At 37.6% G+C, this 15697-nt stretch overlaps 1 long non-coding RNA gene across 1 annotated transcript; it reads left to right on the top strand.

The window, feature by feature from the left end:
• Positions 1–332: 332 nt before the first annotated feature.
• LOC141367359 (uncharacterized) lies at positions 333–2205 on the top strand. The gene is made up of 4 exons (XR_012371722.1): positions 333–377; positions 1166–1256; positions 1370–1539; positions 1934–2205. It is a non-coding gene; the product is annotated as an uncharacterized lncRNA (long non-coding RNA).
• Positions 2206–15697: the final 13492 nt, after the last annotated feature.

Here is a 15697-nt window from a genome sequence, read left to right as displayed (position 1 = left end):
GTCCCGTCGCCACAGGTGCTGCCACCTGCTGTTTAGGCCGGTCACCTTCCGGCTTTCTCAGCGAACAGAAGCTGATTTCCCTTTTTGCACGTGCGCCTTATATACGCACCTGGCGGGGCGGCGCCAGCATTATGCAAATATCTCAATGCCAAGTTCATTGGCGTTTTAGTAGTATACGAAGCAGATTGGTCTCTCTAAGCGAGTTCCCAATTCGTCGGTCACGACGTGACGTCTCCGTTCCCTCCTTCAGGGAACGAGGGTTACATCCGTAACCGAGACGTTTTCGGACGCAGCATGTGTTGCGCCTGCGCAGTGACTTTCTTTTCCAACCGCCTTTCCAGTCAAGAGGACGTGACGAATGTTCCTGTCTGCATCAGGTAAGAAATTAAATTAAAAATTACAGTTATAATATGATATCTATTTTTCATATAGTGTAAGAAACTTTCGTATTAATTGTGCAGGAGACTGTTAATTTAAACTTTATTATGGTAACGTTAAATGCTCGCTCGTTTTGCAAAGTTACGTTTGGAGATTCATGTTAACAGTCATTGTTGTTTAATGAAAGGCACATTGGACTACGTGTTAGTAATATGTGTGACACTTGCTTGCAGCACTGTAAAGTAAATCGTTAACACCGTGTCCTAAATAGACGTGACACGCGGTAACGGGTTTCTTTTCAGTTTATGTCCTTACGTTACAGGACGGGTCATTATAAATTATGCCTTTCGATTATCGCAACGCCTCGTCGCGTTTGGTTAAGCACATGGTGGAACAGTATGCACATCACTGTACCTAACATACTGTACACCTGTGAGCGGCATGACGAGACAAAAGACGGTAAAACTCATTATTAATCGGTGATGCTGTACATTCTGGATGATGCACAGCCACATTTTATAATACTGTTTTTTATTTTCGTGTCGCGCCGCTCGCGTTCAATATAAAGTTAGACAAGACGCAATTAATTACTGGGAGAGTAGTGGTCTAATGTCACGAACCTTTCACTGCAGTAAGGCTAAAGTGCTACGTGAATAAGATTAGTGTAGTTTTGTGCTACTAGCTGTAAAGTGTTTTTGCACTATTGAGTTATAAATACTGCCCAGTAATACTTAACTAGATGTAAATCACAATTCTTGTGTCAATGTTTGTTTGTAATCTTTTTCAGCTATCCACCTGAAAAAGAAAAGCTGGCACTCTCAAAGGAGATTGTGTTTTTGGATTATGGTCTCATTTGGTCAAAAAGAGGGACATGTACCGTAAGGATGCTTTTACATACTTCATTTATGTGTATGAAATTACTTACTTGACAATGTGTATAAAAACTGTACTTGACTCTAACTAAGTGCTATTTTTGCATTGATCATGATAGGAGCATTTTTTTTTTTTTTTTTTTTTTTTGATGGGCCATCACACAGTGGATTTATAAAAATGAGATTACAGAACATCAGACGGTAGCTTCAACAGAGTTGAAGTGGGAGGACATCATCAATTAAGAATGCCATTGACCAAACCTTCAGTCATCAAAGAAGATGGATACAGGTAATGACAAAATCACCAATTATTGGTGAAATCTTTAAGGAATATCCCCAATTTCTGGACATGCCAGTGTTTGTAATATACTTAAAGGCGGAGTGCACAATGTTTGAAAGCCAATGTTGATATTTGAAATCACTTAAACAAACACGCCCCTACCCCAATAGAATCCGGACCTTCTTTTAAAAGACCCGCCCCACACATAAGCAACCCGGCAAGGATGTCGGTTAGTAGACACGCTCCTTACTGCTGATTGGCTATAAATGTGTTTTGGTAGTCGGCCCGTCTCCTTTTCCAAAGCGTTTTTCAAACATTGTGCACTCCGCATTTAAATGGAGATAACTTTACACAAAGTGTTTCATAATTCCAATATTAATATTTCTTTTTAAATTCACTGAAGGGGGACATCCAGTTTTCCAGACTTACCGATGGGAAAGAAGAAATGGGAATGTGACAATTATTGAGAAACTCAGGGAAAAAGCATCTTTAGAGAAGAAAATGGACATCAGAGATTTATTGAAGAAAGCTGACAGTCAACATAATGGTATGATTTCCTATCTCTGTTCCAAATGTTTAATTTGGAAAATTACGTTTAAAATGTAACATTCAAAATACGATATAAAAGTAATCCTTTTTAAATAATTTTTTTCTCATTTATATTTTGCATGTGACCTGCATGTTTACTACACCCAGATGAGAGCTGTGTTATACAATGTTAAGGATACTCGTTCATCTTCTGCTGTGTGAATTCTGCTGTGTCAGTCCTTTGGGACTTGATGCCGGTAGGCTTTGTGACTCTAAACTTTATATAAAATAAGTAATTTTCATGCAACAACATTTTCTAATGATGTTCATTGTTTCATTTGTGTAGGCTGGTAGCAGTGTGACGTCTTTGCTTACTAAATGATCAAAGGGTGTCTGAAATCAGCTCAGCCACAGTTGGTTTCCAACGGTTCTTCAGGACATGGAGGCCACTACGTAACTGTTGCAATGAACGATTCTTTTGCCTTTCCACCTGATGTTGACAATCTGACCTGTGCGGTACTGAAAACCACTTGCACTGACATATCTTAAAATATATCAGTGTCCTTTGTTTTGCCTCAAAATGCACACCAGTAATGTTTTTTGTTGAAACCAGTTATATTTCCTAATTAAACTAAGGCCTAGTCCTGGATTAAGCTAATCCACTGTCCGGGAAACCGCCCCTTAATGTTTTGTGACGGAAATTTCTTTGAATACACTTGTCAAGTTCATTTTAAGTATTTTTCTAAATGTAAGATAACATGTTAATGTTTCAGGACAAGTTAAAAAATTTTGATAATTTGCATGTTGGAAACGATTTCAGACATTGTTCTATTCAACATGTTTAGCACAGTTGCTTTTAAATTCAATGAATTATTTTATAAATAGTGTTTTAAAACGTATCAATGTAATGTATGTTTGAAGTTATTATACTTGCACTTACATTTATTTAAATTAGTATACATCTAGCAACATAGAGTACTAGCATATTTTCATGCAAGCATTAATTGTCAAATATTTGTTATTTTACAAATAAATAGTTTGTGAACAATATTCAATAGTTGTCTGCTTGATTTCATAATTTAAAGTTTACAAATCATATGTTTTTTTTTTCTCTTTAATATTAAAACTAAACAATTACTCGGTAACACACAGTTGTGTTAGATTTATAGAAAGTTACACATTAATGTGTTTACTGAAGCAACACATTTTTGTGTTGCATTTTATAACACATATTCTGTGTTAAATTTAACTCAACATGTGTTGTCCCTGCGCACACTCAGAACATGTGTAAAAAATAACACATGTTGTGTTGTTTTTAACACATTTGTTTTAAGAGTGTTGAAACTCCGTTGAAAAAAAAATGTAAGTGTTGAATTAAGTGTTAAGTGTTTTTGTCCATTAAAGTCCATTTAAATGAGAAAAATCCTGGAATGTTTTCCTCAAAAAACATAATTTCTTCTAGACTGAACAAAGAAAGACATCAACATTTTTGAGGACATGGTGGTAAGTAAATTACCTGGATTTTTTTTTTAAGAAAATGGACTAAACATATTGATACTTAAAGCCCAAAAACTGCCATTTTGATTTCATGAAGACTTTAAATAATGATGAATAATATAAACAAAATAATAAAACAGTACTCAGGGGTATAATGACATGTGGGTGAATGGCATAATAGTTTATTCTGGTTGAAATATTCCTTTGAGTTACTGTAAATATTTTCATGTGTTTTTCACAGTTGTTGTTTTTTCTGTCCGCAGCAGATTTTGTGGTAAAATTCCCATTAGAGACAAAAGAGCCGTATACACGTACAGTAATGTGTGAGCAAGAGAGAAATGAGGTAAAAAGATCCATCTCAATGTGCGGATTCAAACACACAATTAATAATCGCTGTTACCACCATCCGCCTACCGCTGACCGCACTGGAGCAAAAACAAATGTTGCGAAAGGCGCATTGGCGCCCTCATTAATTTGAGAGTAGGGTCATTACTTGTATGAGGCAGAGTGCATTAGTCGTGTAGACAGGAAGGAGCAATGATGCAGGCCACCGCCGTCGGGGAATAAGGACGTTTTTCCCGTTTTTAAGCCTAGACAGGAAGCGGAGGGTTGCAGATTTTACAAGGAATGGTCAAGTATGACAATTACTAGACAAACCATTATATTTATATATACAATATCTATTGTATGGGTGTAATGGAGGAGTGAGGGGCAATTTCTTTATTGACACTATGTCCTGAATTTTATTTATTTATTTATAAAACAAGCATCGGAATATTGTCAGTTTTATCTTAATTGAATTTCCAGTATTAGCTATTGAAGGATAAACTAACCTCAATAAATGTATTGACAGGACAATAATACAGTAAATATCAAGGGACATGTGGGGAGAGTGTGTTAAGTCATACAATCTTTTAATTTTTAATAACATGTACTCATCAAAATAAGTCCATCTTCTTCTTCATCATAATCTCTCTCTCTTTCTTTCATTCTCTTCTAAGCAAATTGGGGCGGGGAATAATGTGAAAAAATGCTTAGCACATGAGAAAGCTAGCCCATGCAGACATGCAAGTGGGTCCCTTGAGGGTGTCACCAAGCCCTACATACATAAATCTAAAGCCAGATGCAAACAATCAATTTTCAATTTTAATTATTTACCATGCCCTGCCAGATAGAGGCATCCATTTTCCCTCCTCTCTGGATTAAAAATTAAAAATTAGAAGATTAATATTTGGCAGAACGGGCAGAAAAGGGTTTCCCCCTCTTTTTACCTTTATGACTGGCAAGCAGAAAAAAAAAAATCAATAACCTAATATATTCTTACTGACCCCAGTGTTGGCCCCACAATTTTACATTCACATAGACGTACCAACACCAGCGCATATTTAAGCAACTTTACACACACATACACACACACTCCATCTCTTACAGTTATTTGAATGTAATTAAACTAGTGGCAGGTTCAAACAACATTTAACTTAGAAACTACGAGTTTCAGCAGTTTTCCAGTGGCCTTTAGACCTGACTGCTGTCAGATATCCTGTCTCTAAATGTAATTACAACAGCTTATGCAGAATGCATGATCAGATGAAGTGATTCTATAGCTTCTATAGCATTTAACCCATCCAGTGATGGAAGTCATGAACACACACACACACACACTAAGAGCAGTGGGCACCTATCACTACAGCACCATGGGGGACAGGTACATTGCTCAAGGACACCTTGGTCGCAACCTGCCGTTTATGAGACTCGGATCGTCAACTCTCAGGTTACTTTGTGACATGCATTGATGAAGAAACAGCATAAGCATCAAAAGCAGAAAGTAGGATTAAGGGAAAAACTCACCTGTCTTCCAACAGTCTTGGCTCTCCAACAGTTCTCAAAAGTGAGTTGGGTCAAGTTTACAAGCTTCAGATAACTTTGTTTGCAGACAAAATCACAGTCATCAACACATATTTCCAGCCAGTCAGTAGATCAAGACAAGAAAACATATCAAAATGGTCAAAACAGGAAGCTACCTGAAAGTCAGCTTCCAGAAGCTACACCACCAAGGTCACAATCCTGGAAAAATGTAAACTATCCATAAATACATCAAACATATGCCCTCAATGACTAACATAATATATGAAATGAAGTGACTTCTTTTTCGAGGGCGCACAATGCGAAGCTCATCACAACATGTATGTAGCCCATCATCTGTGACACAATATGTAATATCAAAATATGTGTATGGCGCCATGTAAACTTATGTGCATCATGCATGAAGGTTACTTTTAAAAGTAATCCATTACAATAAGTTACTCCTCAAAAAAGTAACTAATTGCGTTACTAACTATGGCCTGCCATTTCAGTTTCTTGGACTCACAGCCTGTAAGTTAACTCCTGTTAGCATTGCATTGTGAGCGAATCTTTCAAACACGGTGAGGAGCATCACATTTCCAGCTGACTTTTGAGGTATTTAGGCCAATCACAACATACAGATTAGCTGGCCAATCAGGGACACAGCATTTTTAGATCGATGAGTTTTGTACAAAATCAGTACGTTTGAGAAAGGCAGGATATCTGAAGCTATGAAAATGTACAGTATGTGGAAAATAATCATTTTTTTTACCATAAACCATTAGAAGACTTTACGTTGTTTTTTTGCAATGAAATAGGTGCACTTTAAATATACAATATTGTGTAGCTTTGTACTTTTAGCAAAGTTTTGATGACCATCTGTATTTATAATGCAAACAAAAATACAGAAATTATGTACACAAAAAGTAAAAAAAAACTAAGGCTGTCAAAAGATTAATCGCGATTAATCGCATCCAAAATAAAAGTTGGTGTTTACATAACATGTGTGTGTACTGTGTGTAAATATTATGTTTATATAAATACACACACATTCATGTATATATTTAAGAAATATTTGCATTTATATACTGTATCTACATTTATATAATTGATATTATATAGAAATATCAATATTATATATATAAATATAAAAAAATGCTTAAATATATTCACGATTGTGTGTGTTTTTATATATAAATAATAATTACACAAAGTACATACACATATGTTCTGTAAACACAAACTTTTGTTTTGGATGTGATTATTCGCGATTAATCTTTTGACAGCCCTAAAAAAAACGTTCAGAACAAAATGGCTTCCCTTGGCAAATGTCAGTATTTAGTGTGATCTCTCTTGGTACTAAGCACATCTTTAACTCTTTTCAGAAGACTGAAGTCATTAGAAAAAAAAAATCCAGGTTTCATTTAGGTTTAAGAGATCCTGGAGTCATGGTATTGGTCAAGTATAAGAGGAGCTCACACTAAATATTTGACATTATAGCGTTTTTTTAATACTGCATACAAATTTCCTGTATTTTCTGAAAAAGAATTTAATATGGGCACTTTACAACACATCTAATGGTGGCAAAGTGGCCTCAAACTTTTGCATAGGACTGTATAGACAGAAGGAAATAAACAGTCAAGCTTATTGGCCAGAGCAGTGCCCTGGTAGCTGTATTTGACCTTTGACCTCAGCGAAAGCAAGGGCCATAGACACCTGTGCAGCTAGATGAAAAGGTCTGACCTTTCGTGAAGTCATTCTCTGAAGTCCACAACAGTACAGGTCAAGAGGTTGACCTCCGTTTCGGCAGGGTGACCCCCTGTGATAGGCCACTTGACCTCGCTTACTGTGGACTCCAGAGGGGCCCAGTAACCTCTCGGCCACATCGGAGTGCCACTGACAAATGAGGTCAGGTTAGAAGAAAGAGATTTATGTCTCTATACACATATAATAGGCTCCGGTAGACAGCAGAGTTATAGCCAACAGATACAGCAAACATGTGAATGTGAGAGTGATGACTCTGCTGTGACAAAAGTAAACAGAAGTAAACAAAACCTAAGGTGTCTGGAGCTCATTTCTCACAGCACAAAACTTGACGTCAACATCCACTTTAAGCTCCACCGCAGCCAAAGTTTTAACGTGTCTCTGTATGTGTGGAGGTAGAAATGGTGGAGCTCAAGGTCGGGGAGTCTGGAGCACCAGCGCTGGATGCAAATTCACAAACCTGCACTAACACCGCAAACACACACACACAAACACGGTAGCGTTTGCGAAATTAGGTAACAAATGAACAATAGCTGTCCGGCTCTCACCACGTCCGCTCCCTTATTTATTCTTTTAAGCCCGGCTCAGAAACATATAAATAAATAAATATACACACATATCAATCTATCTCTATCTTCCCAGCTCTCTTCTTCTCTTTAAAGCGATGCTGTGGGCTTTTACCGGAATGGTGCTCGGGCACGGGGATCATTTATAACCGAGCAGCGGTGCTAATGCAGCTTCTGCAGCTCGCCCGATGTTTTATTCATGGGCTTTTATTATTAGGGCCCCACTTAAAAAGGTGAGCCTCAGCTCGGGCCTAGCCGGTCCTTCTCACCCCACATATCTATCACCCTGACAAGAGCGTCTTCCTCTGGAAGTCTTTCAGAGAACTTCAAACGGAGATGCTATTGATTTTTCGGCCTTGCCCTCCTCCCCACACACATACCTTCGTCACTACCCTCCACCTGGGCACCAGCATACATCTTGTCTGAGAGTCTGAAGCAAGAAAGGAAGGGAATTCAAAAAAAGGTAGAAGGAAAAGAAGACGTGGAATAATGAAGGCTAAGATGGCAGGAAAGTTTCGGTGCTGTTTGTTGTTTGTTGTCTCTGACCTCAAGGGGAAGTGCAGAAGCTTGGATGCATGAATTTAAATTTGACAAATCGAGGAAGTGAACTGCATTCGAGAAATGATATCCGTCTGCTTAAAAGATATGCTCTCAAATAAATGAACTTTGAGGTTTCCTATGCTATACTGTAAACTGGCTAAAGTTAGGTCACATATTTTAATGTAGGTTGCAACTGTTTAGACATAAAAACACAACACAGAGAAAGAAAACCTGTCTTTTCATTTAACCCTAATAAGTCCCTTGGGGTCAATCTTACCCCCAAGCCACTTTTATTTAGCTAAAAAACATGGTTCCCTTCATCTCAGTGGAATAAGATTTTGTGACTTTTTCAGATCATCTTTTAAGATTTATATAAAAAACTGGGCTTGATTCGGTCGTTCTAAAGAGGTGTTAAAAAGACAGACACACACATGCGCGCGCGCACACACACACACACAGACAAACACCCTTACATTTAGTCAAATTTCTGTAGCACTTTGTAAAAACAGACATTTCAAAATGCATTAAAAACTACAAAAATTTATACTATTTGAAATAATTTTTATTTTTAATAACCTTTCTAATGTTTATATAAACATAAATTCACTAAATGTTTCACTAAAGTACTGATGTTGAGCAGTTGGCCACACACTGTAAAATGAATGGGTCTCTATGGGCATCTGCTGGTCAAAATGATTTATTTCCTAAACTGTAACCATAAAACTCAACACATAACATCTAGATCAATATCTAAAAACAATTTAAATCAAATTTAGATCATAATTTATGTGAATTTTTCATAAAAATTTGATATTTTACAGGCAAGCTAATGGTGTAGTTGAGGAATTGAGTGGTAAGCAGGTACAACAGTACTTCATATCTCGCAAAACACAGCATTAATGTATAGATGAAGTAAACAAAATATATATATATTATTTGTATCATTAAAAATGTATATATTTTTTGTAATCACCCTTTTAATTTCTGGGGTAATTTTTACCCCCAGGGAACTGCAACGTATACAGGAAAATGGGGGCTTTTGAGGGTTAAGAATATTTAAATTTGAAAAATTTGAAAATACCCAGATTTAAAGTCACTAAAATCACACATACTTTACAGAAGTTTGTTTCAAAAACATATTTTTGACCATATATGCATATAAATATAATAGCATTTGACAAATAATGCCAAGTGACATCATATCTTATACATGTCTAATCTTCTTTCCTTTCTGTCTGTGAAATTGTTTATTTTGGGTTCTACACCATTAACAGGTTTTAGCTTTTGCCAAATCAGTTTCACCTCTTTATCGTTACGATTACAGACAGACTCCATAACACAATAACACACAGACTCGCGAAATGTCTGCTAGAATATCTTTACCATAGAAAGCACACTTTTTTTTGTTGTTACAGCAGTGTTTGTGCTGTTATTCCCCTTCCAAAAACACTGCCTCCAGCACCAAACCTCTTTTAGTATTTGCACGCCGCATCTGGAGTTTTTTTCCCTGCATTTGTTTACTGGGACGACACGCTTTAGTCTCCCGTCTCTCACTTTGGACTGCAGAGGAAGTGTTTATAGAGCTGCGCTTCTCGCGACTTGCGGCAAGCACCCCTACAGGAGCATAAATTAGCGCCCGTGCCAGCAATGCAGCCGTCCCTGGGACCCCAGCGAGAGGTATCAATATGGGGCGTAAAGCAAGCTGCGACCCTGATTGTGGCAGGCCAAATGTTCCGACAGAGATGTAACCTTTTACAGCTGTTAGACTCTTCCACCCCTCCACCTTCCCACATTATCATGCCAACACAATCTTTTCCTCTCACACATTTTCTCTTCCTCGCCTTCACTTTCTTCAGACGTTTCTCTTCTTCTTCCAACTCATACGTAAGCCCTCTCGGCGTATGATTAATCGTATGAAAATTTGATGCAGAAAAGCATGAAAAAAACAAAGGTGAGATTGTAGACAAAAGAAAGAAAGCATGGTGGAGAGGGTGAACAAAACACACGCGACACCAAACAAACGCACACCGATTAATATTTCATTCTAATTGAAATATTCATATGTATTGCCGTGCAAAGACCTTTTATCAGTCCTTTGAGGGGTGGGGCACATGGGGTAAAGTGCCGGGGTATTCCAAAACAGTGGGTTTCAATTCTCAAATGTCAACTTGATGTGGCACGACAGAGTAGAAGACAAATACCCAGAAGCTCTGTAAAACAGCCATAACTAACACACACCTTGGGCCCTATTTTAACCATCTAAGTGCATGGTCTAAAGCGCACAGCGCACGGTCTAAACGGGCGTGTCCAAATCCACTTTTGCTGATTTAACGTCGAGAAAAATGGTTTTTGCCCTGAGCGCATGGTCGAAAGGGCTGTTCCTATTCTCGTAATGAGTAATGGGTGTGTTTTGGACATAACGTGAAATAAACCAATGAGAGTTTTATCTCTTATACACTTTAAAAGCCAGTTGCGCTGGTGCTATGTCTAATCCCTATTTAGATGCAGACTTTGTAAACTGAAAAACTAAGCAGAGAAAGAAGACCCCCAATTAAAGATTAATGTTAAATAATTGTGTTGATTTCATTTGTATTAAAATTGTTATTTTTTTATTAAAACCTTTAAATGCAGTTTTCTTTTAGTAATTTAGTTAATTGCTGTAAATGTATGGATATCCAACATCACCAGAAATAATTTACAAGTATGTAAGAAAAAGGTTTGTACTCTAAAAATACTTTATTTGTAACAAACAGGAGATAAAGAATTTACAAACGTGCGGAGAGCCGTTTCAGCACTTAGACAGCGCCGTGAGTATTTTTTTAAAGCATTACTTAAAAATGTTTCTCATCTCACCATATCCACAGGTACAGAGTCATCATATACAATAAATCCATGGGGTAGCATTTAAAAAAAAATAGATGCAATATTTGCATTTGTTTAAAGCAAAACATTTACTTACCAGGCTACAGGTTAAGCAGCTCTTTACGCCTTCTAATGTTTCATAATCGGTCCTCATTTATGTCCAAGAGACTCAATAATAATCTTTTACATTTTAATCCTTTAATTTTTCATATTATAAAAAGGGTTGTGTTCATGTGTGTGATAAGCAAAAGCGCATTGTCGTACTGTATTACTAACGCGCTCATTAAATAACAAAAACAATGTTGCGCCATTGACTTTTGACTTTTTAGTTGGTCAGTGGCGTAGTCTATTTTAGTTGGCTAAAAATAGCAACGCGCCAACAATGCGCCTGAACACACCTCGTTTTCAGACCAGAACCCAAAATTGGGAGCAAATGCATTTGCTATTAAAATAACGTGGCGCTAAACGTGAAAATGATCATTGCGCCGGATTGAAACTAGCAAAAGACACTTGTATTGTGCTGCAATGCACCGGGTGTATGATAGGGCCCCTTGAGCGGGCTATTTTTACTGACATGTAAAAGTTTATTTTTAATCCAAAGCATTTCAAACTATTTTTGGAAGTATACTAAAGGTAGATTCAATATAAATAGGACTGTGTGTGTGTGTGTTTCTGTTGGACTGGTTTGTCTAAATGGCAAGCCCACAGATCATCTACAGTCTATTCACTGACCACCAAATGCACATTACACACAAAATTGGAAACCACTTTCCCGATTTAATAAGCTCTAATGTGATTGGTTGCATCTTCCACAAGGTCCAGGAGTAAGAGCTCAAAGGTTTATATCTGTCCACCTGATACTTAACCTGGTTTACATGTTACTGTACAGTAAGCGCTTGAAAAAAACGAATCACTGAATTTCACAAATGATACTTCTGTGGTTGGTCACTTTACATGTCAATCAAATGGCTCTGGTGGCTCAATGGCTTTAAAATGACACTGAATAATGCTTTAAAAATAGATTAGAAAGAGTAACGGGTTTAGGTGTAAGGATAGGGATTGAGTTAGGGGACCAAAAACATCAACTACAGAAATAAATGGAAAGTGAGTTGGTGACATTCAGCATCAAGTGAATAACCATAACCACCCAACGCCTCACCTTGTTTCACTGCTACAACTAAATATTTCAGTTGAACATTTTGTTTTTGTTATTAATAGGAGGAGATGAGCAAGTAAAAGAATATGAATTGTGGAGTAGAGTGTAAGCTGTTAATCAAGTCCTACTTATGTGTTGTAGCTGGATATACACAAAGTTTATTAATGTTGAGCAGATGGAGGTTAAACAAGGAAGCGGGTTATATTATCATTTATAATATATGTGGCAGAATCTTTACGATGTGTCTGGATGCCTCAGCATTCCCCTTTGTGGTGATGTACCCTGCAACATACGACATATGTATCCATAATCCCTTGAGGTGGACTAACTGTATGAGGTAAATGCATCAAGAAAAATCAATGCTTCTTACTCCTTTAAGTGCTCAATATTTTTTGTTTCTCAGCAAGGGCGGCATGCCGTAGCTTTAATTCAATGCACCAATCAAAGATAGCGTCATGTCTAATTTTGGCCCCGGGACACTTGTTAGTGTTGTGACCTCATTCCAAAAGGGGGGGGGGGGCATCGCTCCCGTTTGACCTCCCCCTCCTTCAACCACCTCGACTCTCCCGCGAGTCAAGGACGAGAGTAATTGACATGAAACTTTCAAAAAACGAGTTTGGCCACGTGTGCCACTTACGGATGGGCTTCCCACCACTCCGCCGGGATCATTTGTTACTCAGCCCTGATTGGCCCTGACAAAACAATACCTTAAAAACTCACCAAAGTAAATTATGGGCTTGGTAAATGGCCAGGGGGAATGGCGGACAGGGCCCCAGAGCTTTGGCACACCGCCAGGTGCAAAACAAAGTAATGCGCTTTTGATATTAATAACTGAGATGATATTGATCCGTGCTGTGGCGGAGCCCTCGGCGAGCCATCCGAGAACGGCCCGAGGACGGATGCTCAAGGCACTTCGACTTTCCTGCTGAAAGCCACTTCTCCAGTGGGGCCATTTGATTTGAGTGTCTTTAATTACATGAAATGGATTCCATGGGAAAGGAAAAAATGGGAGGAACGAAGGGGTGGGGATGGAGATGCTGTTAGAGGAAGGCACATAACAGAGATAAGTGTGTTGGGGAAAGTAGCTTCAGCTCCCAACATCCCCGTCGGTCCCTGCACTGTCAACAGTTGTGCCCATTCAATCCGCTTTCTTTTTGTTTGAATAGATGTTTGCATCTGCACTCAATAATGCAATGCCCTGTGTTTACAAATGGACAGAAGAAAGAAGTAGAAAAGGCAACAAGCAGTAGAAATAACTCAACACATATGATGCAAAAGAAGAAACCACATCTAGATAATCATTCAAACATGTAACAGTTATGGGACATAGTATTTATACACTCTAAAAATAATGGGTTTTTTCAAGTAAAATATGGACAAACGCAACAATTATAAGTTTAAATGATCCTATGGAGGGGTTTTTCAACCAATATCATATGGACAAACCCAACTGCTGGTTGAAATCAATTAGAAAATGGACATATTTTACCCAACCATGGGATGAAACAACCTAGCATTTTGGGTTGAAACAATCTAGCATATAGGCTTATTTAAATCAAACCATTTGGTTTGTCCATATTTTACCCCGGTAGTGGGTCAAAAGGGACAAACCCAACCTGTTGTAATTTAGCTTATGCTGGGTTGTTTTAACCCAAAATGTTGGGCTGTTTTAATTCATTGTTGGGCCAAATATAAACATTAGCTGAGTTAATTTAACCCAACAGCTGGGTTTATCCCTTTTTGACACAACGTTGGGTTGCAAATAACCCAGCATTTTTTAGAGTATGGATATGATTTAGTCAGATGGCTAAAATCTCAAAAACAGAACTTGCACTGACATTTCCTTCTGCTGTACCTAAGTCACTGTCATTCATTAGTGTACAAAAACATAAATAAGGCTTGTTGTAGATTGAGCCTTATTTACAAATAACACTTGTAAATGTTTGGTGCATTTATCACCCTGAAAAACCAGACCGGAAATAAATAGAATTTTAAAATTCAGACGTTATCCAAGTGGACTTCCCTTAAAGGCAGGGTATCTCATTTGATCCAGAAACATTTTTAGTTATGCTGGTTAAAAGTCTCCTCAAATCCTGATAGCAATCACTATGTTTAGTTGTTTAATGTATTTGTAGAAATTTATGTCATCTGTGAAAGGCGTAGGACCAAAAAAATTTTCAACCAGTCATAGATCTTGGTCCGAAAGGACGTTGCCTTTTTTGTCCCTCATCCGTAAGCGTAATTTGAATGCCACCGCGCAGCTTCTTCACGCAGACACCATACGTCATCGGTGCGCTCACGTACCCTCACCTCCCGTCTGTAAACAGGGAGGAATGGCAAACTTTTCTGCTGAATTGACAACCTGCACAGGAGCCACAAAACGAAAGACATGTTTTATAACAATAACAGCAAAAACTGCCTGGATCAGCAAATAGCAAAAACCCAAATTAACATCGGTAACTTTACTGCTTTACCACGAGATGCAAACAGCTGTAGGAGGCAAAGGGTAGAAAAGGGTCGTTGCACTGTTTATTTGGTAAGGTAGGTACGCGATATGTTTGTATTGAGATGGATTCAGATATGATGAAACATTGTGTTGCTTATGAAATTTGTGTTCGTTTACGGATTAGCGTAACGATATAGTTACTACGTCTACACAACCGAAAGTGTGCTTTAACTAATTCTGATGTAAAACAATTGTTTATGTTGGTTATTTCGGTAATGTTATTTACTTTCTCACTGCATGGTGAATGAGACATGAGATGTGACCGTCTGATCTGTGCGTGTTCATGTGTTTTGAAAGAGGCGTGACTTTGGATGGCGTTTGGAATGGAGGGTGGGATCGTGATTTCATTGCTAGTCGGCTACCATTAGCATTTTTCAAAACGTGATACCCTACCTTTAAAGGTCATTGTGTAACTTTTAGAAGGATCTCTTAACAGAAATACAAAATAATATACATAACTATATTATCAGTGATGTATAAAAACCTGACATAATGAACTGTATTTTTTATTAACTTAAAATGAGACATTTTTATCTACATACACCACGGGTCTACTTACATAAAAGTCGCTGTCATTTTTCTACAGTAGCGTGTTTCTTCCCTATTGTCTGAGATGACATGATGTTTGTCCTGTGACAGCAACCGTAGTTTGTCATTGCGTTTCAAAATTGAGATTAATTGAATTCGCAATCTCACCCAAACTCATACTGTACCTTTAAAAACAAGAAAAACAAGATTATAAAAGGCACCATATACTTAATTTACCATGACATGAGAGAATGATGTCATGTTGGGATATAGATATATATAATAATAAAAAGTAAAATTAAATGACTCTATTAATGCTCCAATTCTTCATAATGTAAATAGACTGTGTTTGCATTAAATAATTAGCAAAGTCTTGTT

This window comes from Misgurnus anguillicaudatus, chromosome 10, assembly GCF_027580225.2.
Source record: "Misgurnus anguillicaudatus chromosome 10, ASM2758022v2, whole genome shotgun sequence".
Taxonomy (NCBI): domain Eukaryota; kingdom Metazoa; phylum Chordata; class Actinopteri; order Cypriniformes; family Cobitidae; genus Misgurnus; species Misgurnus anguillicaudatus.
The sequence above is the reverse complement of the archived record's forward strand: the minus strand, read 5'-3'. Positions and strand labels throughout refer to the sequence as shown.